The 26,159-nt window shown below is 59.6% G+C and overlaps 1 protein-coding gene across 10 annotated transcripts in view; it reads left to right on the forward strand.

Annotated features, from left to right (window-relative positions):
- The window catches only part of BCL9 (BCL9 transcription coactivator), a 241,184-nt gene that overhangs the window by 165,495 nt on the left and 49,530 nt on the right, over positions 1–26,159 (forward strand). For 3 of the 10 annotated variants that reach the window (XM_075593528.1, XM_075593529.1, XM_075593526.1), the window contains exon 1: positions 19,808–19,918. The exons of 2 other annotated variants lie outside the window; for them this stretch is intronic. The gene's annotated coding sequence lies outside the window, so the exon portion shown is untranslated. Of the gene's footprint in view, positions 1–19,326; positions 19,348–19,478; positions 19,681–19,807; positions 19,934–26,159 lie in introns of those variants that run through there. 5 more of the 10 variants (XM_075593523.1, XM_075593533.1, XM_075593532.1 and 2 more) reach the window with 4 other exon arrangements.

The following is a 26,159-nucleotide window of genomic DNA, read 5'->3' on the forward strand; positions in this document are numbered from 1 at the left end:
ACTGCCTGTGCATCACCAGCCCCTCTGTCACATCCCTGTGCAGCTCTCACACTGCCTGTGCATCACCAGCCCCCCTGTCTCATCCCTGTGCAGCTCTCACACTGCCTGTGCATCACCAGCCCTCTGTCCCATCCCTGTGCAGCTCTCACACTGCCTGTGCATCACCAGCCCCCTGTCCCATCCCTGTGCAGCTCTCACACTGCCTGTGCATCACCAGCCCCCCTGTCACATCCCTGTGCAGCTCTCACACTGCCTGTGCATCACCAGCCCCCTGTCTCATCCCTGTGCAGCTCTCACACTGCCTGTGCATCACCAGCCCTCTGTCCCATCCCTGTGCAGCTCTCACACTGCCTGTGCATCACCAGCCCCCTGTCCCATCCCTGTGCAGCTCTCACACTGCCTGTGCATCACCCAGCCCCCTGTCCCATCCCTGTGCAGCTCTCACACTGCCTGTGCATCATGCAGCCCCCGTCCCAAGCAGCCCCCTGTCCCATCCCTGTGCAGCTCTCACACTGCCTGTGCATCACCAGCCCCCCTGTCCCAGCCATGTGCAGCTCTCACACTGCCTGTGCATCACCAGCCCCCTGTCCCATCCCTGTGCAGCTCTCACACTGCCTGTGCATCACCCAGCCCCCCTGTCCCATCCCTGTGCAGCTCTCACACTGCCTGTGCATCACCAGCCCCCGTCACATCCCTGTGCAGCTCTCACACTGCCTGTGCATCACCAGCCCCCTGTCCCATCCCTGTGCAGCTCTCACACTGCCTGTGCATCACCAGCCCCCGTCACATCCCTGTGCAGCTCTCACACTGCCTGTGCATCACCAGCCCCCTGTCCCATCCCTGTGCAGCTCTCACACTGCCTGTGCATCACCAGCCCCCCTGTCCCATCCCTGTGCAGCTCACACTGCCTGTGCATCACCAGCCCCCTGTCCCATCCCTGTGCAGCTCTCACACTGCCTGTGCATCACCAGCCCCCTGTCCCATCCCTGTGCAGCTCTCACACTGCCTGTGCATCACCAGCCCCCCTGTCCCATCCCTGTGCAGCTCTCACACTGCCTGTGCATCACCAGCCCCCCTGTCCCATCCCTGTGCAGCTCTCACACTGCCTGTGCATCACCAGCCCCCTGTCCCAGCCATGTGCAGCTCTCACACTGCCTGTGCATCACCAGCCCCCCTGTCCCATCCCTGTGCAGCTCACACTGCCTGTGCATCACCAGCCCTCTGTCCCATCCCTGTGCAGCTCTCACACTGCCTGTGCATCCCCAGCCCCCCTGTCACATCCCTGTGCAGCTCTCACACTGCCTGTGCATCCCCAGCCCCCCTGTCACATCCCTGTGCAGCTCTCACACTGCCTGTGCATCACCAGCCCCCTGTCCCATCCCTGTGCAGCTCTCACACTGCCTGTGCATCCCCAGCCCCCCTGTCCCATCCCTGTGCAGCTCTCACACTGCCTGTGCATCACCAGCCCCCTGTCCCATCCCTGTGCAGCTCTCACACTGCCTGTGCATCACCAGCCCCCTGTCCCATCCCTGTGCAGCTCTCACACTGCCTGTGCATCACCAGCCCCGTCACATCCCTGTGCAGCTCTCACACTGCCTGTGCATCACCAGCCCCCCTGTCACATCCCTGTGCAGCTCTCACACTGCCTGTGCATCACCAGCCCCCTGTCCCATCCCTGTGCAGCTCTCACACTGCCTGTGCATCACCCAGCCCCCTGTCCCATCCCTGTGCAGCTCTCACACTGCCTGTGCATCACCAGCCCTCTGTCCCATCCCTGTGCAGCTCTCACACTGCCTGTGCATCACCAGCCCCTCTGTCACATCCCTGTGCAGCTCTCACACTGCCTGTGCATCACCAGCCCCCTGTCCCATCCCTGTGCAGCTCTCACACTGCCTGTGCATCACCAGCCCCCTGTCCCATCCCTGTGCAGCTCTCCCACTGTCTGTGCATCACCAGCCCCCTGTCCCATCCCTGTGCAGCTCTCACACTGCCTGTGCATCACCAGCCCCCCTGTCCCATCCCTGTGCAGCTCTCACACTGCCTGTGCATCACCAGCCCCCTGTCCCATCCCTGTGCAGCTCTCACACTGCCTGTGCATCACCAGCCCCCCTGTCCCATCCCTGTGCAGCTCTCACACTGCCTGTGCATCACCCAGCCCCCCTGTCCCATCCCTGTGCAGCTCTCACACTGCCTGTGCATCACCAGCCCCCCTGTCCCATCCCTGTGCAGCTCTCACACTGCCTGTGCATCACCCAGCCCCCCTGTCCCATCCCTGTGCAGCTCTCACACTGCCTGTGCATCACCAGCCCCTCTGTCACATCCCTGTGCAGCTCTCACACTGCCTGTGCATCACCAGCCCCCCTGTCACATCCCTGTGCAGCTCTCACACTGCCTGTGCATCACCAGCCCCCCTGTCCCATCCCTGTGCAGCTCTCACACTGCCTGTGCATCACCAGCCCCCTGTCCCATCCCTGTGCAGCTCTCACACTGCCTGTGCATCACCAGCCCCCGTCCCATCCCTGTGCAGCTCTCACACTGCCTGTGCATCACCAGCCCCCCTGTCACATCCCTGTGCAGCTCTCACACTGCCTGTGCATCACCAGCCCCCTGTCCCATCCCTGTGCAGCTCTCACACTGCCTGTGCATCACCAGCCCCCTGTCCCATCCCTGTGCAGCTCTCACACTGCCTGTGCATCACCAGCCCCCTGTCCCATCCCTGTGCAGCTCTCACACTGCCTGTGCATCACCAGCCCCCTGTCCCATCCCTGTGCAGCTCTCACACTGCCTGTGCATCACCAGCCCCCTGTCCCATCCCTGTGCAGCTCTCACACTGCCTGTGCATCACCAGCCCCCTGTCCCATCCCTGTGCAGCTCTCACACTGCCTGTGCATCACCAGCCCTCTGTCCCATCCCTGTGCAGCTCTCACACTGCCTGTGCATCACCAGCCCCCTGTCCCATCCCTGTGCAGCTCTCACACTGCCTGTGCATCACCAGCCCCCTGTCCCATCCCTGTGCAGCTCTCACACTGCCTGTGCATCACCAGCCCCCCTGTCCCATCCCTGTGCAGCTCTCACACTGCCTGTGCATCACCAGCCCCCGTCACATCCCTGTGCAGCTCTCACACTGTCTGTGCATCACCAGCCCCGTCACATCCCTGTGCAGCTCTCACACTGCCTGTGCATCACCCTGTCCCATCCCTGTGCAGCTCTCACACTGCCTGTGCATCACCAGCCCCCCTGTCCCATCCCTGTGCAGCTCTCACACTGCCTGTGCATCACCAGCCCCTCTGTCCCATCCCTGTGCAGCTCTCACACTGCCTGTGCATCACCAGCCCCCTGTCCCATCCCTGTGCAGCTCTCACACTGCCTGTGCATCACCAGCCCCCTGTCCCATCCCTGTGCAGCTCTCACACTGCCTGTGCATCACCAGCCCCCTGTCCCATCCCTGTGCAGCTCTCACACTGCCTGTGCATCACCAGCCCCCTGTCCCATCCCTGTGCAGCTCTCACACTGCCTGTGCATCACCAGCCCCCTGTCACATCCCTGTGCAGCTCTCACACTGCCTGTGCATCACCAGCCCCCTGTCCCATCCCTGTGCAGCTCTCACACTGCCTGTGCATCACCAGCCCCCTGTCCCATCCCTGTGCAGCTCTCACACTGCCTGTGCATCACCAGCCCCCTGTCACATCCCTGTGCAGCTCTCACACTGCCTGTGCATCACCAGCCCCCTGTCCCATCCCTGTGCAGCTCTCACACTGCCTGTGCATCACCCAGCCCCCCTGTCCCATCCCTGTGCAGCTCTCACTGCCTGTGCATCACCAGCCCCTCTGTCACATCCCTGTGCAGCTCTCACACTGCCTGTGCATCACCAGCCCCCCTGTCCCATCCCTGTGCAGCTCTCACACTGCCTGTGCATCACCAGCCCCCCGTCCCATCCCTGTGCAGCTCACACTGCCTGTGCATCACCCAGCCCCCTGTCCCATCCCTGTGCAGCTCTCACACTGCCTGTGCATCACCAGCCCCCTGTCCCATCCCTGTGCAGCTCTCACACTGCCTGTGCATCACCAGCCCCCCTGTCCCATCCCTGTGCAGCTCTCACACTGCCTGTGCATCACCCAGCCCCCTGTCCCATCCCTGTGCAGCTCTCACACTGCCTGTGCATCACCAGCCCCCTGTCCCATCCCTGTGCAGCTCTCACACTGCCTGTGCATCACCAGCCCCCCGTCCCATCCCTGTGCAGCTCACACTGCCTGTGCATCACCCAGCCCCCTGTCCCATCCCTGTGCAGCTCTCACACTGCCTGTGCATCACCCAGCCCCCTGTCCCATCCCTGTGCAGCTCTCACACTGCCTGTGCATCACCAGCCCCCTGTCCCATCCCTGTGCAGCTCTCACACTGCCTGTGCATCACCCCGCCCCCCGTCACATCCCTGTGCAGCTCTCACACTGCCTGTGCATCACCAGCCCCCCTGTCCCATCCCTGTGCAGCTCTCATACTGCCTGTGCATCACCAGCCCCCTGTCCCATCCCTGTGCAGCTCTCACACTGCCTGTGCATCACCAGCCCCCCTGTCCCATCCCTGTGCAGCTCTCACACTGCCTGTGCATCACCAGCCCCCTGTCCCATCCCTGTGCAGCTCTCACACTGCCTGTGCATCACCAGCCCCCCTGTCCCATCCCTGTGCAGCTCTCACACTGCCTGTGCATCACCAGCCCCCCTGTCCCATCCCTGTGCAGCTCTCACACTGCCTGTGCATCACCCAGCCCCCCTGTCCCATCCCTGTGCAGCTCTCACACTGCCTGTGCATCACCCAGCCCCCCTGTCCCATCCCTGTGCAGCTCTCACACTGCCTGTGCATCACCAGCCCCGTCACATCCCTGTGCAGCTCTCACACTGCCTGTGCATCATGCAGCCCCCCGTCACATCCCTGTGCAGCTCTCACACTGCCTGTGCATCACCAGCCCCCTGTCCCATCCCTGTGCAGCTCTCACACTGCCTGTGCATCACCCCGCCCCCCGTCACATCCCTGTGCAGCTCTCACACTGCCTGTGCATCACCAGCCCCCCTGTCCCATCCCTGTGCAGCTCTCACACTGCCTGTGCATCACCAGCCCCCTGTCCCATCCCTGTGCAGCTCTCACACTGCCTGTGCATCACCAGCCCCCCTGTCCCATCCCTGTGCAGCTCTCACACTGCCTGTGCATCACCAGCCCCCTGTCCCATCCCTGTGCAGCTCTCACACTGCCTGTGCATCACCAGCCCCCCTGTCCCATCCCTGTGCAGCTCTCACACTGCCTGTGCATCACCAGCCCCCCTGTCCCATCCCTGTGCAGCTCTCACACTGCCTGTGCATCACCCAGCCCCCCTGTCCCATCCCTGTGCAGCTCTCACACTGCCTGTGCATCACCCAGCCCCCCTGTCCCATCCCTGTGCAGCTCTCACACTGCCTGTGCATCACCAGCCCCGTCACATCCCTGTGCAGCTCTCACACTGCCTGTGCATCATGCAGCCCCCCGTCACATCCCTGTGCAGCTCTCACACTGCCTGTGCATCACCAGCCCCCTGTCCCATCCCTGTGCAGCTCTCACACTGCCTGTGCATCACCAGCCCCCTGTCCCATCCCTGTGCAGCTCTCACACTGCCTGTGCATCACCAGCCCCCTGTCCCATCCCTGTGCAGCTCTCACACTGCCTGTGCATCACCAGCCCCCCTGTCCCATCCCTGTGCAGCTCTCACACTGCCTGTGCATCACCAGCCCCCCTGTCCCATCCCTGTGCAGCTCTCACACTGCCTGTGCATCACCAGCCCCCTGTCCCATCCCTGTGCAGCTCTCACACTGCCTGTGCATCACCAGCCCCCCTGTCCCATCCCTGTGCAGCTCTCACACTGCCTGTGCATCACCAGCCCCCCTGTCCCATCCCTGTGCAGCTCTCACACTGCCTGTGCATCACCCCGCCCCCGTCACATCCCTGTGCAGCTCTCACACTGCCTGTGCATCACCAGCCCCCTGTCCCATCCCTGTGCAGCTCTCACACTGCCTGTGCATCACCAGCCCCCTGTCACATCCCTGTGCAGCTCTCACACTGCCTGTGCATCACCAGCCCCCCTGTCCCATCCCTGTGCAGCTCTCACACTGCCTGTGCATCACCAGCCCCCTGTCACATCCCTGTGCAGCTCTCACACTGCCTGTGCATCACCCCGCCCCCTGTCCCATCCCTGTGCAGCTCTCACACTGCCTGTGCATCACCAGCCCCCTGTCCCATCCCTGTGCAGCTCTCACACTGCCTGTGCATCACCAGCCCCCTGTCCCATCCCTGTGCAGCTCTCACACTGCCTGTGCATCACCCAGCCCCCTGTCCCATCCCTGTGCAGCTCTCACACTGCCTGTGCATCACCAGCCCCCTGTCCCATCCCTGTGCAGCTCTCACACTGCCTGTGCATCACCCCGCCCCCTGTCCCATCCCTGTGCAGCTCTCACACTGCCTGTGCATCACCCCGCCCCCCGTCACATCCCTGTGCAGCTCTCACACTGCCTGTGCATCACCAGCCCCCTGTCCCATCCCTGTGCAGCTCTCACACTGCCTGTGCATCACCAGCCCCCACGTCACATCCCTGTGCAGCTCTCCCACTGCCTGTGCATCACCCCGCCCCCTGTCACATCCCTGTGCAGCTCTCACACTGCCTGTGCATCACCCTGTCCCATCCCTGTGCAGCTCTCACACTGCCTGTGCATCACCAGCCCCCTGTCACATCCCTGTGCAGCTCTCACACTGCCTGTGCATCACCCAGCCCCCTGTCCCATCCCTGTGCAGCTCTCACACTGCCTGTGCATCACCAGCCCCCTGTCCCATCCCTGTGCAGCTCTCACACTGCCTGTGCATCACCCAGCCCCCTGTCCCATCCCTGTGCAGCTCTCACACTGCCTGTGCATCACCAGCCCCCTGTCCCATCCCTGTGCAGCTCTCACACTGCCTGTGCATCACCAGCCCCCCTGTCACATCCCTGTGCAGCTCTCACACTGCCTGTGCATCACCCAGCCCCCTGTCCCATCCCTGTGCAGCTCTCACACTGCCTGTGCATCACCAGCCCCCTGTCCCATCCCTGTGCAGCTCTCACACTGCCTGTGCATCACCAGCCCCCCTGTCCCATCCCTGTGCAGCTCTCACACTGCCTGTGCATCACCAGCCCCCTGTCCCATCCCTGTGCAGCTCTCACACTGCCTGTGCATCACCAGCCCCTCTGTCACATCCCTGTGCAGCTCTCACACTGCCTGTGCATCACCCAGCCCCCTGTCCCATCCCTGTGCAGCTCTCACACTGCCTGTGCATCACCAGCCCCCTGTCCCATCCCTGTGCAGCTCTCACACTGCCTGTGCATCACCAGCCCCCTGTCCCATCCCTGTGCAGCTCTCCCACTGTCTGTGCATCACCAGCCCCCTGTCCCATCCCTGTGCAGCTCTCACACTGCCTGTGCATCACCAGCCCCCTGTCCCATCCCTGTGCAGCTCTCACACTGCCTGTGCATCACCAGCCCCCTGTCCCATCCCTGTGCAGCTCTCACACTGCCTGTGCATCACCAGCCCCCCTGTCCCATCCCTGTGCAGCTCTCACACTGCCTGTGCATCACCCAGCCCCCCTGTCCCATCCCTGTGCAGCTCTCACACTGCCTGTGCATCACCAGCCCCCCTGTCCCATCCCTGTGCAGCTCTCACACTGCCTGTGCATCACCCAGCCCCCCTGTCCCATCCCTGTGCAGCTCTCACACTGCCTGTGCATCACCAGCCCCTCTGTCACATCCCTGTGCAGCTCTCACACTGCCTGTGCATCACCAGCCCCCCTGTCACATCCCTGTGCAGCTCTCACACTGCCTGTGCATCACCAGCCCCCCTGTCCCATCCCTGTGCAGCTCTCACACTGCCTGTGCATCACCAGCCCCCTGTCCCATCCCTGTGCAGCTCTCACACTGCCTGTGCATCACCAGCCCCCTGTCCCATCCCTGTGCAGCTCTCACACTGCCTGTGCATCACCAGCCCCCGTCCCATCCCTGTGCAGCTCTCACACTGCCTGTGCATCACCAGCCCCCTGTCCCATCCCTGTGCAGCTCTCACACTGCCTGTGCATCACCAGCCCCCCTGTCCCATCCCTGTGCAGCTCTCACACTGCCTGTGCATCACCAGCCCCCCTGTCACATCCCTGTGCAGCTCTCACACTGCCTGTGCATCACCAGCCCCCTGTCCCATCCTGTGCAGCTCTCACACTGCCTGTGCATCACCAGCCCCCTGTCCCATCCCTGTGCAGCTCTCACACTGCCTGTGCATCACCAGCCCCCTGTCCCATCCCTGTGCAGCTCTCACACTGCCTGTGCATCACCAGCCCCCCTGTCCCATCCCTGTGCAGCTCTCACACTGCCTGTGCATCACCAGCCCCCTGTCCCATCCCTGTGCAGCTCTCACACTGCCTGTGCATCACCAGCCCCCCTGTCCCATCCCTGTGCAGCTCTCACACTGCCTGTGCATCACCAGCCCCCTGTCCCATCCCTGTGCAGCTCTCACACTGCCTGTGCATCACCAGCCCCCCTGTCCCATCCCTGTGCAGCTCTCACACTGCCTGTGCATCACCAGCCCCCTGTCCCATCCCTGTGCAGCTCTCACACTGCCTGTGCATCACCAGCCCCCTGTCCCATCCCTGTGCAGCTCTCACACTGTCTGTGCATCACCAGCCCCGTCACATCCCTGTGCAGCTCTCACACTGCCTGTGCATCACCAGCCCCCTGTCCCATCCCTGTGCAGCTCACACTGCCTGTGCATCACCAGCCCCCTGTCACATCCCTGTGCAGCTCTCACACTGCCTGTGCATCACCAGCCCCCTGTCCCATCCCTGTGCAGCTCTCACACTGCCTGTGCATCACCAGCCCCCCGTCCCATCCCTGTGCAGCTCTCACACTGCCTGTGCATCACCAGCCCCTCTGTCCCATCCCTGTGCAGCTCTCACACTGCCTGTGCATCACCAGCCCCCTGTCCCATCCCTGTGCAGCTCTCACACTGCCTGTGCATCACCAGCCCCCTGTCCCATCCCTGTGCAGCTCTCACACTGCCTGTGCATCACCAGCCCCTCTGTCACATCCCTGTGCAGCTCTCACACTGCCTGTGCATCACCAGCCCCCTGTCACATCCCTGTGCAGCTCTCACACTGCCTGTGCATCACCAGCCCCCTGTCCCATCCCTGTGCAGCTCTCACACTGCCTGTGCATCCCCAGCCCCCCTGTCACATCCCTGTGCAGCTCTCACACTGCCTGTGCATCACCAGCCCCCTGTCCCATCCCTGTGCAGCTCTCACACTGCCTGTGCATCACCAGCCCCCTGTCACATCCCTGTGCAGCTCTCACACTGCCTGTGCATCACCAGCCCCCTGTCCCATCCCTGTGCAGCTCTCACACTGCCTGTGCATCACCCAGCCCCCCTGTCCCATCCCTGTGCAGCTCTCACTGCCTGTGCATCACCAGCCCCTCTGTCACATCCCTGTGCAGCTCTCACACTGCCTGTGCATCACCAGCCCCCTGTCCCATCCCTGTGCAGCTCTCACACTGCCTGTGCATCACCAGCCCCCCGTCCCATCCCTGTGCAGCTCACACTGCCTGTGCATCACCAGCCCCCTGTCCCATCCCTGTGCAGCTCTCACACTGCCTGTGCATCACCAGCCCCCTGTCCCATCCCTGTGCAGCTCTCACACTGCCTGTGCATCACCAGCCCCCCTGTCCCATCCCTGTGCAGCTCTCACACTGCCTGTGCATCACCCAGCCCCCTGTCCCATCCCTGTGCAGCTCTCACACTGCCTGTGCATCACCCCGCCCTCTGTCCCATCCCTGTGCAGCTCTCACACTGCCTGTGCATCACCCAGCCCCCTGTCCCATCCCTGTGCAGCTCTCACACTGCCTGTGCATCACCAGCCCCCTGTCCCATCCCTGTGCAGCTCTCACACTGCCTGTGCATCACCAGCCCCCTGTCCCATCCCTGTGCAGCTCTCACACTGCCTGTGCATCACCAGCCCCCCGTCCCATCCCTGTGCAGCTCACACTGCCTGTGCATCACCCAGCCCCCTGTCCCATCCCTGTGCAGCTCTCACACTGCCTGTGCATCACCCAGCCCCCTGTCCCATCCCTGTGCAGCTCTCACACTGCCTGTGCATCACCAGCCCCCCTGTCCCATCCCTGTGCAGCTCTCACACTGCCTGTGCATCACCCCGCCCCCCGTCACATCCCTGTGCAGCTCTCACACTGCCTGTGCATCACCAGCCCCCCTGTCCCATCCCTGTGCAGCTCTCACACTGCCTGTGCATCACCAGCCCCCCTGTCCCATCCCTGTGCAGCTCTCACACTGCCTGTGCATCATGCAGCCCCCCGTCACATCCCTGTGCAGCTCTCACACTGCCTGTGCATCACCAGCCCCCTGTCCCATCCCTGTGCAGCTCTCACACTGCCTGTGCATCACCAGCCCCCTGTCCCATCCCTGTGCAGCTCTCACACTGCCTGTGCATCACCAGCCCCCTGTCCCATCCCTGTGCAGCTCTCACACTGCCTGTGCATCACCAGCCCCCTGTCCCATCCCTGTGCAGCTCTCACACTGCCTGTGCATCACCCCGCCCCCCGTCACATCCCTGTGCAGCTCTCACACTGCCTGTGCATCACCAGCCCCCTGTCCCATCCCTGTGCAGCTCTCACACTGCCTGTGCATCACCAGCCCCCTGTCCCATCCCTGTGCAGCTCTCACACTGCCTGTGCATCACCAGCCCCCCTGTCCCATCCCTGTGCAGCTCTCACACTGCCTGTGCATCACCAGCCCCCTGTCCCATCCCTGTGCAGCTCTCACACTGCCTGTGCATCACCAGCCCCCTGTCCCATCCCTGTGCAGCTCTCACACTGCCTGTGCATCACCAGCCCCCTGTCCCATCCCTGTGCAGCTCTCACGCTGCCTGTGCATCCCCAGCCCCCCTGTCACATCCCTGTGCAGCTCTCACACTGCCTGTGCATCACCCGCCCCCCTGTCCCATCCCTGTGCAGCTCTCACACTGCCTGTGCATCACCAGCCCCCTGTCCCATCCCTGTGCAGCTCTCACACTGCCTGTGCATCACCCAGCCCCCTGTCCCATCCCTGTGCAGCTCTCACGCTGCCTGTGCATCACCAGCCCCCTGTCACATCCCTGTGCAGCTCTCACACTGCCTGTGCATCACCCCGCCCCCTGTCCCATCCCTGTGCAGCTCTCACACTGCCTGTGCATCACCAGCCCCCTGTCCCATCCCTGTGCAGCTCTCACACTGCCTGTGCATCACCCAGCCCCCTGTCCCATCCCTGTGCAGCTCTCACACTGCCTGTGCATCACCAGCCCCCTGTCCCATCCCTGTGCAGCTCTCACACTGCCTGTGCATCACCAGCCCCCTGTCCCATCCCTGTGCAGCTCTCACACTGCCTGTGCATCACCAGCCCCCTGTCCCATCCTGTGCAGCTCTCACACTGCCTGTGCATCACCCAGCCCCTCTGTCCCATCCCTGTGCAGCTCTCACACTGCCTGTGCATCACCAGCCCCCCTGTCCCATCCCTGTGCAGCTCTCACACTGCCTGTGCATCACCAGCCCCCTGTCCCATCCCTGTGCAGCTCTCACACTGCCTGTGCATCACCAGCCCCCCTGTCCCATCCCTGTGCAGCTCTCACACTGCCTGTGCATCACCAGCCCCCTGTCCCATCCCTGTGCAGCTCTCACACTGCCTGTGCATCACCAGCCCCCCCGTCACATCCCTGTGCAGCTCTCACACTGCCTGTGCATCACCAGCCCCCTGTCCCATCCCTGTGCAGCTCTCACACTGCCTGTGCATCACCAGCCCCCCCGTCACATCCCTGTGCAGCTCTCACACTGCCTGTGCATCACCAGCCCCCTGTCACATCCCTGTGCAGCTCTCACACTGCCTGTGCATCACCAGCCCCCCTGTCCCATCCCTGTGCAGCTCTCACACTGCCTGTGCATCACCAGCCCCCCTGTCCCATCCCTGTGCAGCTCTCACACTGCCTGTGCATCACCCAGCCCCTGTCCCATCCCTGTGCAGCTCTCACACTGCCTGTGCATCACCCAGCCCCCTGTCCCATCCCTGTGCAGCTCTCACACTGCCTGTGCATCACCAGCCCCTGTCCCATCCCTGTGCAGCTCTCACACTGCCTGTGCATCACCAGCCCCCCTGTCACATCCCTGTGCAGCTCTCACACTGCCTGTGCATCACCAGCCCCCTGTCCCATCCCTGTGCAGCTCTCACACTGCCTGTGCATCACCAGCCCCCCTGTCCCATCCCTGTGCAGCTCTCACACTGCCTGTGCATCACCAGCCCCCCTGTCCCATCCCTGTGCAGCTCTCACACTGCCTGTGCATCACCAGCCCCCTGTCCCATCCCTGTGCAGCTCTCACACTGCCTGTGCATCACCAGCCCCTCTGTCCCATCCCTGTGCAGCTCTCACACTGCCTGTGCATCACCAGCCCCCCGTCCCATCCCTGTGCAGCTCTCACACTGCCTGTGCATCACCCTGTCCATCCCTGTGCAGCTCTCACACTGCCTGTGCATCACCCAGCCCCCTGTCCCATCCCTGTGCAGCTCTCACACTGCCTGTGCATCACCAGCCCCCTGTCCCATCCCTGTGCAGCTCTCACACTGCCTGTGCATCACCAGCCCTCTGTCCCATCCCTGTGCAGCTCTCACACTGCCTGTGCATCACCCAGCCCCCTGTCCCATCCCTGTGCAGCTCTCACACTGCCTGTGCATCACCAGCCCCCTGTCCCATCCCTGTGCAGCTCTCACACTGCCTGTGCATCACCAGCCCCCTGTCCCATCCCTGTGCAGCTCTCACACTGCCTGTGCATCACCAGCCCCCTGTCCCATCCCTGTGCAGCTCTCACACTGCCTGTGCATCACCAGCCCCCCTGTCCCATCCTGTGCAGCTCTCACACTGCCTGTGCATCACCAGCCCCCTGTCCCATCCCTGTGCAGCTCTCACACTGCCTGTGCATCACCAGCCCCCCTGTCACATCCCTGTGCAGCTCTCACGCTGCCTGTGCATCACCAGCCCCCCTGTCCCATCCCTGTGCAGCTCTCACACTGCCTGTGCATCACCAGCCCCCCTGTCCCATCCCTGTGCAGCTCTCACACTGCCTGTGCATCATGCAGCCCCCCGTCACATCCCTGTGCAGCTCTCACACTGCCTGTGCATCACCAGCCCCCTGTCCCATCCCTGTGCAGCTCTCACACTGCCTGTGCATCACCAGCCCCCCTGTCCCATCCCTGTGCAGCTCTCACACTGCCTGTGCATCACCAGCCCCCCTGTCCCATCCTGTGCAGCTCTCACACTGCCTGTGCATCACCAGCCCCCTGTCCCAGCCATGTGCAGCTCTCACACTGCCTGTGCATCACCAGCCCCCTGTCCCATCCCTGTGCAGCTCTCACACTGCCTGTGCATCACCCAGCCCCTGTCCCATCCCTGTGCAGCTCTCACACTGCCTGTGCATCACCAGCCCCTGTCCCATCCCTGTGCAGCTCTCACACTGCCTGTGCATCACAGCCCCTGTCCCATCCCTGTGCAGCTCTCACACTGCCTGTGCATCACCAGCCCCGTCACATCCCTGTGCAGCTCTCACACTGCCTGTGCATCACCAGCCCCGTCCCATCCCTGTGCAGCTCTCACACTGCCTGTGCATCACCAGCCCCCCTGTCCCATCCTGTGCAGCTCTCACACTGCCTGTGCATCACCAGCCCCCTGTCCCATCCCTGTGCAGCTCTCACACTGCCTGTGCATCACCCCGCCCCCTGTCCCATCCCTGTGCAGCTCTCACACTGCCTGTGCATCACCAGCCCCCTGTCCCATCCCTGTGCAGTTCTCACACTGCCTGTGCATCACCAGCCCCCCTGTCCCTAGCAGCCCCCTGTCCCATCCTGTGCAGCTCTCACACTGCCTGTGCATCACCAGCCCCCTGTCCCATCCCTGTGCAGCTCTCACACTGCTGTGCATCACCAGCCCCCCTGTCCCATCCCTGTGCAGCTCTCACACTGCCTGTGCATCACCAGCCCCCTGTCCCATCCCTGTGCAGCTCTCACACTGCCTGTGCATCACCAGCCCCCTGTCCCATCCCTGTGCAGCTCTCACACTGCCTGTGCATCACCAGCCCCCTGTCCCATCCCTGTGCAGCTCTCACACTGCCTGTGCATCACCAGCCCCCCTGTCCCAGCCATGTGCAGCTCTCACACTGCCTGTGCATCACCAGCCCCCCTGTCCCTAGCAGCCCCCTGTCCCATCCCTGTGCAGCTCTCACACTGCCTGTGCATCACCAGCCCCCTGTCCCATCCCTGTGCAGCTCTCACACTGCCTGTGCATCACCAGCCCCCCCTGTCCCATCCCTGTGCAGCTCTCACACTGCCTGTGCATCACCAGCCCCCTGTCCCATCCCTGTGCAGCTCTCACACTGCCTGTGCATCACAAGCCCCCTGTCACATCCCTGTGCAGCTCTCACACTGCCTGTGCATCACCAGCCCCCTGTCACATCCCTGTGCAGCTCTCACACTGCCTGTGCATCACCAGCCCCCCTGTCACATCCCTGTGCAGCTCTCACACTGCCTGTGCATCACCAGCCCCCTGTCCCATCCCTGTGCAGCTCTCACACTGCCTGTGCATCACCAGCCCCCTGTCCCATCCCTGTGCAGCTCTCACACTGCCTGTGCATCACCAGCCCCCTGTCCCATCCCTGTGCAGCTCTCACACTGCCTGTGCATCACCAGCCCCCCTGTCCCAGCCATGTGCAGCTCTCACACTGCCTGTGCATCACCAGCCCCCCTGTCCCATCCCTGTGCAGCTCTCACACTGCCTGTGCATCACAAGCCCCCTGTCACATCCCTGTGCAGCTCTCACACTGCCTGTGCATCACCAGCCCCCCTGTCACATCCCTGTGCAGCTCTCACACTGCCTGTGCATCACCAGCCCCCTGTCCCATCCCTGTGCAGCTCTCACACTGCCTGTGCATCACCAGCCCCCCTGTCCCATCCTTGTGCAGCTCTCACACTGCCTGTGCATCACCAGCCCCCTGTCCCATCCCTGTGCAGCTCTCACACTGCCTGTGCATCACCAGCCCCCCTGTCCCATCCCTGTGCAGCTCTCACACTGCCTGTGCATCACCCAGCCCCCTGTCCCATCCCTGTGCAGCTCTCACACTGCCTGTGCATCACCAGCCCCCCTGTCCCATCCCTGTGCAGCTCTCACACTGCCTGTGCATCACCCAGCCCCCTGTCCCATCCCTGTGCAGCTCTCACACTGCCTGTGCATCACCAGCCCCCCTGTCCCATCCCTGTGCAGCTCTCACACTGCCTGTGCATCACCAGCCCCCTGTCCCATCCCTGTGCAGCTCTCACACTGCCTGTGCATCACCAGCCCCCTGTCCCATCCCTGTGCAGCTCTCACACTGCCTGTGCATCACCAGCCCCCTGTCCCATCCCTGTGCAGCTCTCACACTGCCTGTGCATCACCAGCCCCCTGTCCCATCCCTGTGCAGCTCTCACACTGCCTGTGCATCACCAGCCCCCCTGTCCCAGCCATGTGCAGCTCTCACACTGCCTGTGCATCACCAGCCCCCTGTCACATCCCTGTGCAGCTCTCACTGCCTGTGCATCACCAGCCCCTCTGTCACATCCCTGTGCAGCTCTCACACTGCCTGTGCATCACCAGCCCCCTGTCCCATCCCTGTGCAGCTCTCACACTGCCTGTGCATCACCAGCCCCGTCACATCCCTGTGCAGCTCTCACACTGCCTGTGCATCACCAGCCCCCTGTCCCATCCCTGTGCAGCTCTCACACTGCCTGTGCATCACCCAGCCCCCTGTCCCATCCCTGTGCAGCTCTCACACTGCCTGTGCATCACCCAGCCCCCTGTCACATCCCTGTGCAGCTCTCACACTGCCTGTGCATCACCAGCCCCCTGTCCCATCCCTGTGCAGCTCTCACACTGCCTGTGCATCACCAGCCCCCTGTCCCATCCCTGTGCAGCTCTCACACTGCCTGTGCATCACCAGCCCCCTGTCCCATCCCTGTGCAGCTCTCACACTGCCTGTGCATCACCAGCCCCCCTGTCCCAGCCATGTGCAGCTCTCACACTGCCTGTGCATCACCAGCCCCCGTCCCTAGCAGCCCCCTGTCCCATCCCTGTGCAGCTCTCACACTGCCTGTGCATCACCAGCCCCCTGTCCCATCCCTGTGCAGCTCTCACACTGCCTGTGCATCACCAGCCCCCCCTGTCCCATCCCTGTGCAGCTCTCACACTGCCTGTGCATCACCAGCCCCCTGTCCCATCCCTGTGCAGCTCTCACACTGCCTGTGCATCACAAGCCCCCTGTCACATCCCTGTGCAGCTCTCACACTGCCTGTGCATCACCAGCCCCCTGTCACATCCCTGTGCAGCTCTCACACTGCCTGTGCATCACCAGCCCCCCTGTCACATCCCTGTGCAGCTCTCACACTGCCTGTGCATCACCAGCCCCCTGTCCCATCCCTGTGCAGCTCTCACACTGCCTGTGCATCACCAGCCCCCTGTCCCATCCCTGTGCAGCTCTCACACTGCCTGTGCATCACCAGCCCCCTGTCCCATCCCTGTGCAGCTCTCACACTGCCTGTGCATCACCAGCCCCCCTGTCCCAGCCATGTGCAGCTCTCACACTGCCTGTGCATCACCCAGCCCCCTGTCCCATCCCTGTGCAGCTCTCACACTGCCTGTGCATCACCAGCCCCCTGTCCCATCCCTGTGCAGCTCTCACACTGCCTGTGCATCACCAGCCCCCCTGTCCCAGCCATGTGCAGCTCTCACACTGCCTGTGCATCACCAGCCCCCCTGTCCCATCCCTGTGCAGCTCTCACACTGCCTGTGCATCACAAGCCCCCTGTCACATCCCTGTGCAGCTCTCACACTGCCTGTGCATCACCAGCCCCCCTGTCACATCCCTGTGCAGCTCTCACACTGCCTGTGCATCACCAGCCCCCTGTCCCATCCCTGTGCAGCTCTCACACTGCCTGTGCATCACCAGCCCCCCTGTCCCATCCTTGTGCAGCTCTCACACTGCCTGTGCATCACCAGCCCCCTGTCCCATCCCTGTGCAGCTCTCACACTGCCTGTGCATCACCAGCCCCCCTGTCCCATCCCTGTGCAGCTCTCACACTGCCTGTGCATCACCAGCCCCCTGTCCCATCCCTGTGCAGCTCTCACACTGCCTGTGCATCACCAGCCCCCCTGTCCCAGCCATGTGCAGCTCTCACACTGCCTGTGCATCACCCCGCCCCCCGTCACATCCCTGTGCAGCTCTCACACTGCCTGTGCATCACCAGCCCCCCTGTCCCATCCCTGTGCAGCTCTCACACTGCCTGTGCATCACCAGCCCCCTGTCCCATCCCTGTGCAGCTCTCACTGCCTGTGCATCACCAGCCCCTCTGTCACATCCCTGTGCAGCTCTCACACTGCCTGTGCATCACCAGCCCCCTGTCCCATCCCTGTGCAGCTCTCACACTGCCTGTGCATCACCAGCCCCGTCACATCCCTGTGCAGCTCTCACACTGCCTGTGCATCACCAGCCCCCTGTCCCATCCCTGTGCAGCTCTCACACTGCCTGTGCATCACCCAGCCCCCTGTCCCATCCCTGTGCAGCTCTCACACTGCCTGTGCATCACCCAGCCCCCTGTCACATCCCTGTGCAGCTCTCACACTGCCTGTGCATCACCAGCCCCCTGTCCCATCCCTGTGCAGCTCTCACACTGCCTGTGCATCACCCAGCCCCCTGTCCCATCCCTGTGCAGCTCTCACACTGCCTGTGCATCACCCAGCCCCCTGTCCCATCCCTGTGCAGCTCTCACACTGCCTGTGCATCACCAGCCCCCTGTCCCATCCCTGTGCAGCTCTCACACTGCCTGTGCATCACCAGCCCCCTGTCCCATCCCTGTGCAGCTCTCACACTGCCTGTGCATCACCAGCCCCCTGTCCCATCCCTGTGCAGCTCTCACACTGCCTGTGCATCACCAGCCCCCTGTCCCATCCCTGTGCAGCTCTCACACTGCCTGTGCATCACCAGCCCCCCTGTCACATCCCTGTGCAGCTCTCACACTGCCTGTGCATCACCCAGCCCCCTGTCCCATCCCTGTGCAGCTCTCACACTGCCTGTGCATCACCAGCCCCGTCACATCCCTGTGCAGCTCTCACACTGCCTGTGCATCACCAGCCCCCTGTCCCATCCCTGTGCAGCTCTCACACTGCCTGTGCATCACCCAGCCCCCTGTCCCATCCCTGTGCAGCTCTCACACTGCCTGTGCATCACCCAGCCCCCCTGTCCCTAGCAGCCCCCTGTCCCATCCCTGTGCAGCTCTCACACTGCCTGTGCATCCCCAGCCCCCCTGTCACATCCCTGTGCAGCTCTCACACTGCCTGTGCATCACCAGCCCCCCTGTCCCATCCCTGTGCAGCTCTCACACTGCCTGTGCATCACCCCGCCCCCTGTCCCATCCCTGTGCAGCTCTCACACTGCCTGTGCATCACCAGCCCCCCTGTCCCATCCCTGTGCAGCTCTCACACTGCCTGTGCATCACCAGCCCCCTGTCCCATCCCTGTGCAGCTCTCACACTGCCTGTGCATCACCAGCCCCCTGTCCCATCCCTGTGCAGCTCTCACACTGCCTGTGCATCACCAGCCCCCCTGTCCCAGCCATGTGCAGCTCTCACACTGCCTGTGCATCACCAGCCCCCCTGTCCCATCCCTGTGCAGCTCTCACACTGCCTGTGCATCACAAGCCCCCTGTCACATCCCTGTGCAGCTCTCACACTGCCTGTGCATCACCAGCCCCCCTGTCACATCCCTGTGCAGCTCTCACACTGCCTGTGCATCACCAGCCCCCTGTCCCATCCCTGTGCAGCTCTCCCACTGCCTGTGCATCACCAGCCCCGTCACATCCCTGTGCAGCTCTCACACTGCCTGTGCATCACCAGCCCCCTGTCCCATCCCTGTGCAGCTCTCACACTGCCTGTGCATCACCAGCCCCCTGTCCCATCCCTGTGCAGCTCTCACACTGCCTGTGCATCACCAGCCCCCTGTCCCTAGCAGCTCCCATGGCCTGTGCTGGGGGAGGTGCTGTCACTTTAAGGGAAGGGGGGAGTGGGAGGTACCATTCTCCCCCTGAGGGGGAGGCGCACTGGGAGTATGTGGGCGGTACCACGCGGCCCTGGTGTAGGGGGGCGGGGGGAGATAGAGGAGTTGGAATGTTCCCGTGGAAGGAGCGGGGGGAGATGTGAGGAATAGCGCGAGGTAATGGGCGGGGCTTCCTCGGGAAGAGGGGGCGTGGTTACACCTTCGCACGGAGCGCGCGGGGAGGAGGAAGGCACCACTTGTAAACGCCGGAGAGGGGGAAGGCAGAGAAAGAGGAGGAGAGAGGGGGAGGGAAAGAGGAGGGGGAGAGGGGAAAAGACAATGGAGCCTGTGTGCAGCTGCGGGAGATTAAAGCCACCGCCGCCGCGCGTTACCGGGCGTGAGTAAAGCGCTGGGGGGGAAGCCCCGGTTACATGCGTCACCCCCCCTAATTCCCCCCCCCCTCAGGTCTCTTTGCCCCGTCCCTCCTGGCGCTGCCCGAGGCGCGTGCCGGTAAGTGGCGTTTGGGGAGGTGCGGGGGTCTCGCGCTGTCCTCGCGCGGGAGGCAGAGAGGGGGTCTCGCGCCGTCCTCGCGCGGGAGAGGGGGTCTCGCGGTTCTGCTCGTTGCTTCTCTCTCCCCCCCCCCCCTCCTCTGTCTCCGTGGGCGTCGGAGAGGGCGGAGGCGGGCCGCTGCTTTCCCCCTCCGCTCCCGTGTGTCCTCCTCCCCCGGGAGAGCCTCACACTTCCCTCGGTAGTGGGGTTGGGGGTGAGGCCGGGAGAATCGGTGCGGGGAGTGGGAGAGGAGCGGGGGGAGGTGGGAAGGCCCGGGATGGGGGGCACATACTGAGGGATTTACCCCCCACCCCTCGCAGGGCCGCAGGGGTCTCCGGGGGGGGGGAGGGGGGTTACTTGGGATGTTTGTGAGTCTATGGGGCAACTATGTGGTGGTGTGAGAGCCTATGGTGGGGGGGGGGGGGGTGCGCGATGCAGATCCTGTATGTTATGGGGGTGGGTGCGTGATGCAGATGCTGTATGTTATGGGGGGGTGCGTGATGCAGATCCTGTATGTTATGGGGGGGGGGGGGGGGGTGCGTGATGCAGATCATGTATGTTATGGGGTATAGGATGCAGATCATGTATGTTATGGGGGGGGGTGCGTGATGCAGATCATGTATGTTATGGGGTGGCGGTTGGGTTATTGTGGGTGTGGGTATTTTTACTTCTTTTATAAGGAAGGTGTTGGGGTGTAGGAGAGCGACCATTACATGTGTTTTTTTTTTTTTAAATTTTTATGGGGGTAACGACTTGCTGTTGGAAATATAGTTGGGTGTCTCTTGAGATGCTGTGAAACCTTTTGAAATAGGAACTAGTGAGATAGGGCAGTTGGTAGGTGTGCGGTATAGAAATGAGGGTGGTAGGGGAGGTATGGTGGTAGGGGAGGAGGGTGATGGGGGCAGTTGGAGGTATGGTGGTAGGGGAGGATGGGGAGATATGATGGTAGGGGAGGAGGGTGATGGGGTGGAGGTGCATTGGGTAGGTGTTTGAAGTATGGTGCTGGGAGGGGTTGGTTAATGGTGGGGTAGTAGCCCATGGTGTAGGAATTTGCTTTTAGTGATGTTGAATATATAGGATGGGTGATTGAGCGTGTATATAGATGTGGGATAAGACAGACCTGTTGTGGCAGTGAGTAGCTGTAACGTTTGCAAGTGCCATTGAGTAGGGATAAAACAGTAGGTGCCTAATGTGGTGTCTATGGATGCTATTGGTGTAGCACTTTTGTCTTCTTTCTTTGAGTTCTAGTTTTGACACTGGGGATCCCTAATCCTCAGTCTCTTTGCAATGTGTTGCAGGCCCATCAATCAGTGACCAGAGTTGTGTCACTGACAGATTTAACCAGGCTCTGCACCTAAAGACACAGCCATCTGCTGGAGGATGTGCTAGTGCCCAGCTTCTGCACTTACACTACACGCTTGTATCTTATATATTTTTATACATTACATGTGAAGAATGCAAAGAAAAGAAAACTGCTAGTGTTACGTTTGCATAAATAATGAGTTGTTTTAGTTTGGGGCCGCTTTACCATCAGGATGAGATTCCAACTGGTGTACGCTACTTGTTTAGATGCTCTGAAAAAAAATATGACGTTCATCTTGTTGTTTTACACGTCAGTGTACTTTGTTACTGTTTGCTACGTGTTTAGCGTGTTGTCACTCAGGATGCCATCACCGACTGCATATTGAAGCACTTGTAACGCTTACTGGAAATAAGTTCAGTTTAATAATAATTTATATTAAGAAAAGCCTACATATTCCGCAGCACAGTACAACTGGAAACGGCAATCACATAGACAGAATAATATACAAAATAAGAACTAATAAAAAATAAACCGATACAGTAAGGTATTGATGGCCCTGCTTGTGAGGCCTTACATTTTGAATATACAGTTTTCACTCTTAATCCTCAGTTTTGAGTCGTTCCCACGTAAGAACCATACACACACAATAGCTGGACTGTCACTTTTAAAATCAAAACCAACCATGCAAAATGTAAATAACTGGATTGCTCAATAAGAACTATTTTTATTTGTTTAGCGCACAATCTTTCCGTATGTTTGTATCCAAGATCTAGAGATCACCCAGGTGTAAAGACGTGGTGTGAGCGTCCCTATGCACAGTGCTACCATTTGACAGCCGTTCATGGCCCATGTGTTTCATTATGGAGTGAGTGAAGGGGTTTTGGACCGTAAAACAGGCCTTGCTCTCTTGGTTGCACTCTATTAAGGAAAGTGATGCACGTTACTGTTTAAATTAAATATTGGCACAAATTTGATGTCTTTTCAAAATGTACTTGTCGCTTATTTTAGAAATAATTTGCATAAACGGTTATTGGCATTTTGGGGGTGTGACTCGCTGTGGTTTTGTTGTTCAGACGTGTGCATCACTCACTACTATAACTTTTCCTTATTCCATTTCAGCATAAGGAAGTGTTTATAGGCATTTGTGCTAAAAACAGAAGTAGGTAACCGAGTAAGCGAAAGACGTAGGAGACACTAAGCCATAATTACCTTCTCCCGAGGACAGCGACTGCCATGCACAACACATCTTGGCTGCGCTATCATTACATCCCATGTGGCTGAGGCATTGTAATGATATAGTATGGAGGTGTACAGTCTAATTGATGTCAGATTTATGGAGTGCCTTTATTATAATGCAGCTGTCTTTCTGCATCTTAATGAAGCGCTTTTCTCTCTTTCCCCCCCTTTCCCCCCTCTTGGATTACAGCTTGTAACAGTTGAACAGAACACCTGTAGGCATTTGATACGGATATGGTGCCATTTGGTGTTTTGGTTTCAATGATGGTGAATTGAGTTATCAAGATGTGCATAGAATATAAAACCTAGGAGCTACTGATAGCAAATCTTGCCAGTGACCCAGCCTTCTGCCCGTGTTAGTAAGCATCACGTATGTATTTTAGCTAGATACATCTTAGGCTACGCTTATATTGACAGCGACGTCAGACTGCAGTCGCTGGAAAAATCAAATAGCGATGACTTCCAACGATCGCGACCAAGCCGTTGCGTCGCGCTTACTATAAGCACACGCGACGGCGGCAATGCATTTGTTTTGCCGCGCAGGCTTACTTGGTTTCTGTTTAAGACTAGGGGAGGGGGTCTGTGCCACGCATACGCAACCTAACTGCTTCCACCACTTGGTGAGTAACTCCTTACAGCTTTGTGATGTCTTATAAGTAATCCAATAGTTGATTGATTTACTTGTTGAAGCAATTTTATAAAATAAACACAATGAAACCATTAAGCTGTCTTCTGTTTCCTCCCATACATTTTAAGGTATTACCCAACACATCAGTTTGCACTCTCAGATTGTAGGGGCACTTTCTGTAAAGGCATCCCAGGCTAAAGCATGCTTAGCTACATATGCTACCGGTTGGAACATTAACCCTTTCTCTTGGAGGCTTTATTGGCAGGACAGAACTGGGAGGTGCAAGTGACTCCTAGCAAGTACAGACTACACACTCATCATTAAAAAAAATAATATATATATATATATGTCACAACAGTTTCTTAATATTTTCATTTGATTATGTTGCTAGTTAAATAATTACAGCTGCTAATTTCCAGTCGCCCTTATCCCCCCAAAAAGCAAGATAAATTATTGCTGCAATACCACTTTAAAAGCAAACCATGGTAGACCTGGCATTGTATAAGTTTCCAAATGGTGAAGTTTTGCATGGTGGTTGCCTTATAAGATCTGTAGTGTTGAGCAGGTGTGTTTCTTTACATGTAGATCAGGCCTGCACAAGCTTAGCTTGGAGGGGTGGATGTGCCTATCCGTATGACTGGTACAGAGTGTAAGATTTCTCTGGATTTCAGCTGCCTGCTGCCAAGCAGTGACAGGCCGGAGGAGCCTTCCTGGCAGTGCAAACCATTTCTGTTGCGCGTTGCTTTTTTGTTTGACATGATACCACTTGGATGGTAAGCTCATTGAGGCAGGACTTCCCTGCCTTGTGTGGTCACTGTTTTGCTTATCTCAATTGCTTGTTCTTTATCTACCTTGCATTGTATGTTCGCGATGTAAATAAAACCCACAGATGCTGGTCCCTCGTCTTCGCTGCCTTCTTCGTTGGCTCTCCCTTAATGTTGGAGTTGTTAGCAAGCCTTTGCTCCACATCTCGCACTGTTCCTTCTGCTGTCTGCTTTGCCTCATTTATGTTGGGTGCTGGATTAAATTCTTTTGGAAAGGACATCTGGCCTCACTCAGGTTGTATAGTCTTGTTTTGCATGGGCCCTCAGGGCTAAATTAAGTATTACTTCAGTCACATCAGAAATGTGATCTAGATCAGGGGGCTCAACTCCAGTCCTTAAGCTCCCCCAACAGGTCAGGTTTTCAGGACCTCCCAGCTTCAGCACAGGTGGCTCAGACTGAGCCTCTGTCAGCTGTGGTGAAGCAGGGACTGATTGAGCCACCTGTCCTTAAGCAGGGATATCCTGTAAACCTGACCTGTTTGGGGGGGGGGGGGGGTTTGAGGACTGAAGTTGAGTCTGATCTAGATTGTGGCCACTGTTCTTTACAACAAATGATGCTGGCAAGTACTCTTCCAGGCGACTCCAACATGAGATTCTGATTGGCTAATCAAAAATTAGGTTCAGTAGCGTAAACGTCCGTATCTTTTGTCAGTCCTGGCGAGCTGGCTGATACAGGGGTGTTTACAAAACACCATTCTCTGTTGTGTATATTAAAAAAATATATAATGGTAACAATATTAGGTGCAGGTTATTGGAATAAATATTGAAATGTTGGATGAAATTGCAGCACATACTACTACTTGTGCCGCGATTTAAAGTGGCGGTGTGTGCGCGACGCCGGAACAAATTAATGTAGATTGAGGGTGCGCCATCAAGCGCTACGGAGCGACAGATAACAGGAGACAAATGGAATTGTTTTTGACGGCTGCGTCACGTGAGCCAATGAGGACGAACCGCTCACGTGACACATCGCCTCCAGCCTAGTGCATGTTCCGCGTGTGCTCACGCTGCAACTATAATCACTGCCTTATTCCGTAAGGCTAAGGCCCCGCTCCCTCAGTCAGCGCGCCCGCACGGCAGACAGGCGGGGCGCTGACAGACACAGACCTCAATATGCGGTCTGTAGGGAGGTGGGCGGGAGTGGGAGGGGGTGGGGGTTGGCGTGGCTTGAGCGGAGGGACCCGCTATTCTGTAAGTGCTGCCGAAAGAGTTTACGTGGCACCCTATGTATATACTCCTTTTCTGCAGGCTCTCCCTTCTACAGCTTCCACTTAATCTGTCCACCACCTACGTATCTTCTCCCCCCCCTCACTATCCAAGTGTCCACCACCTACGTATCTTCTCTTCCCTACTCCCTCTACCCATGTGTCCACCACCTATGTATCTTCTCTTCCCTACTCCCTCTACCCAAGTGTCCACCACCTACGTATCTTCTCTTCCCTACTCCCCCTACCCAAGTGTCCACCACCTACGTATCTTCTCCCCCCCCCTCCCTACCCATGTGTCCACCACCTACGTATCTTCTCTTCCCTACTCCCTCTACCCATGTGTCCACCACCTATGTATCTTCTCTTCCCTACTCCCTCTACCCATGTGTCCACCACCTACGTATCTTCTCTTCCCTACTCCCCCTACCCAAGTGTCCACCACCTACGTATCTTCTCCCCCCCCCTCCCTACCCATGTGTCCACCACCTACGCATCTTCTCTTCCCTACTCCCCCTACCCAAGTGTCCACCACCTACGTATCTTTTCTCCCCCCCTCCCTACCCATGTGTCCACCACCTACGTATCTTCTCTCCCCCCCTCCCTACCCATGTGTCCACCACCTATGTATCTTCTCTTCCCTACTCCCCCTACCCAAGTGTCCACCACCTACGTATCTTCTCTTCCCTACTCCCTCTACCCAAGTGTCCACCACCTATGTATCTTCTCTTCCCTACTCCCCCTACCCAAGTGTCCACCACCTACGTATCTTCTCTTCCCTACTCCCCCTACCCAAGTGTCCACCACCTATGTATCTTCTCTTCCCTACTCCCCCTACCCAAGTGTCCACCACCTATGTATCTTCTCTTCCCTACTCCCCCTACCCAAGTGTCCACCACCTATGTATCTTCTCTTCCCTATTCCCCCTACCCAAGTGTCCACCACCTATGTATCTTCTCTTCCCTACTCCCCCTACCCAAGTGTCCACCGCCTACGTATCGTCTCTTCCCTACTCCCCCTACCCAAGTGTCCACCGCCTACGTATCGTCTCTTCCCTACTCCCTCTACCCAAGTGTCCACCGCCTACGTATCTTCTCTTCCCTACTCCCCCTACCCAAGTGTCCACCGCCTACGTATCTTCTCTTCCCTACTCCCCCTACCCACGTGTCCACCGCCTACGTATCTTCTCTTCCCTACTCCCCCTACCCAAGTGTCCACCGCCTACGTATCTTCTCTTCCCTACT

The sequence above is a fragment of the Ascaphus truei genome, chromosome 3 (assembly GCF_040206685.1).
Source record: "Ascaphus truei isolate aAscTru1 chromosome 3, aAscTru1.hap1, whole genome shotgun sequence".
Lineage (NCBI taxonomy): Eukaryota > Metazoa > Chordata > Amphibia > Anura > Ascaphidae > Ascaphus > Ascaphus truei.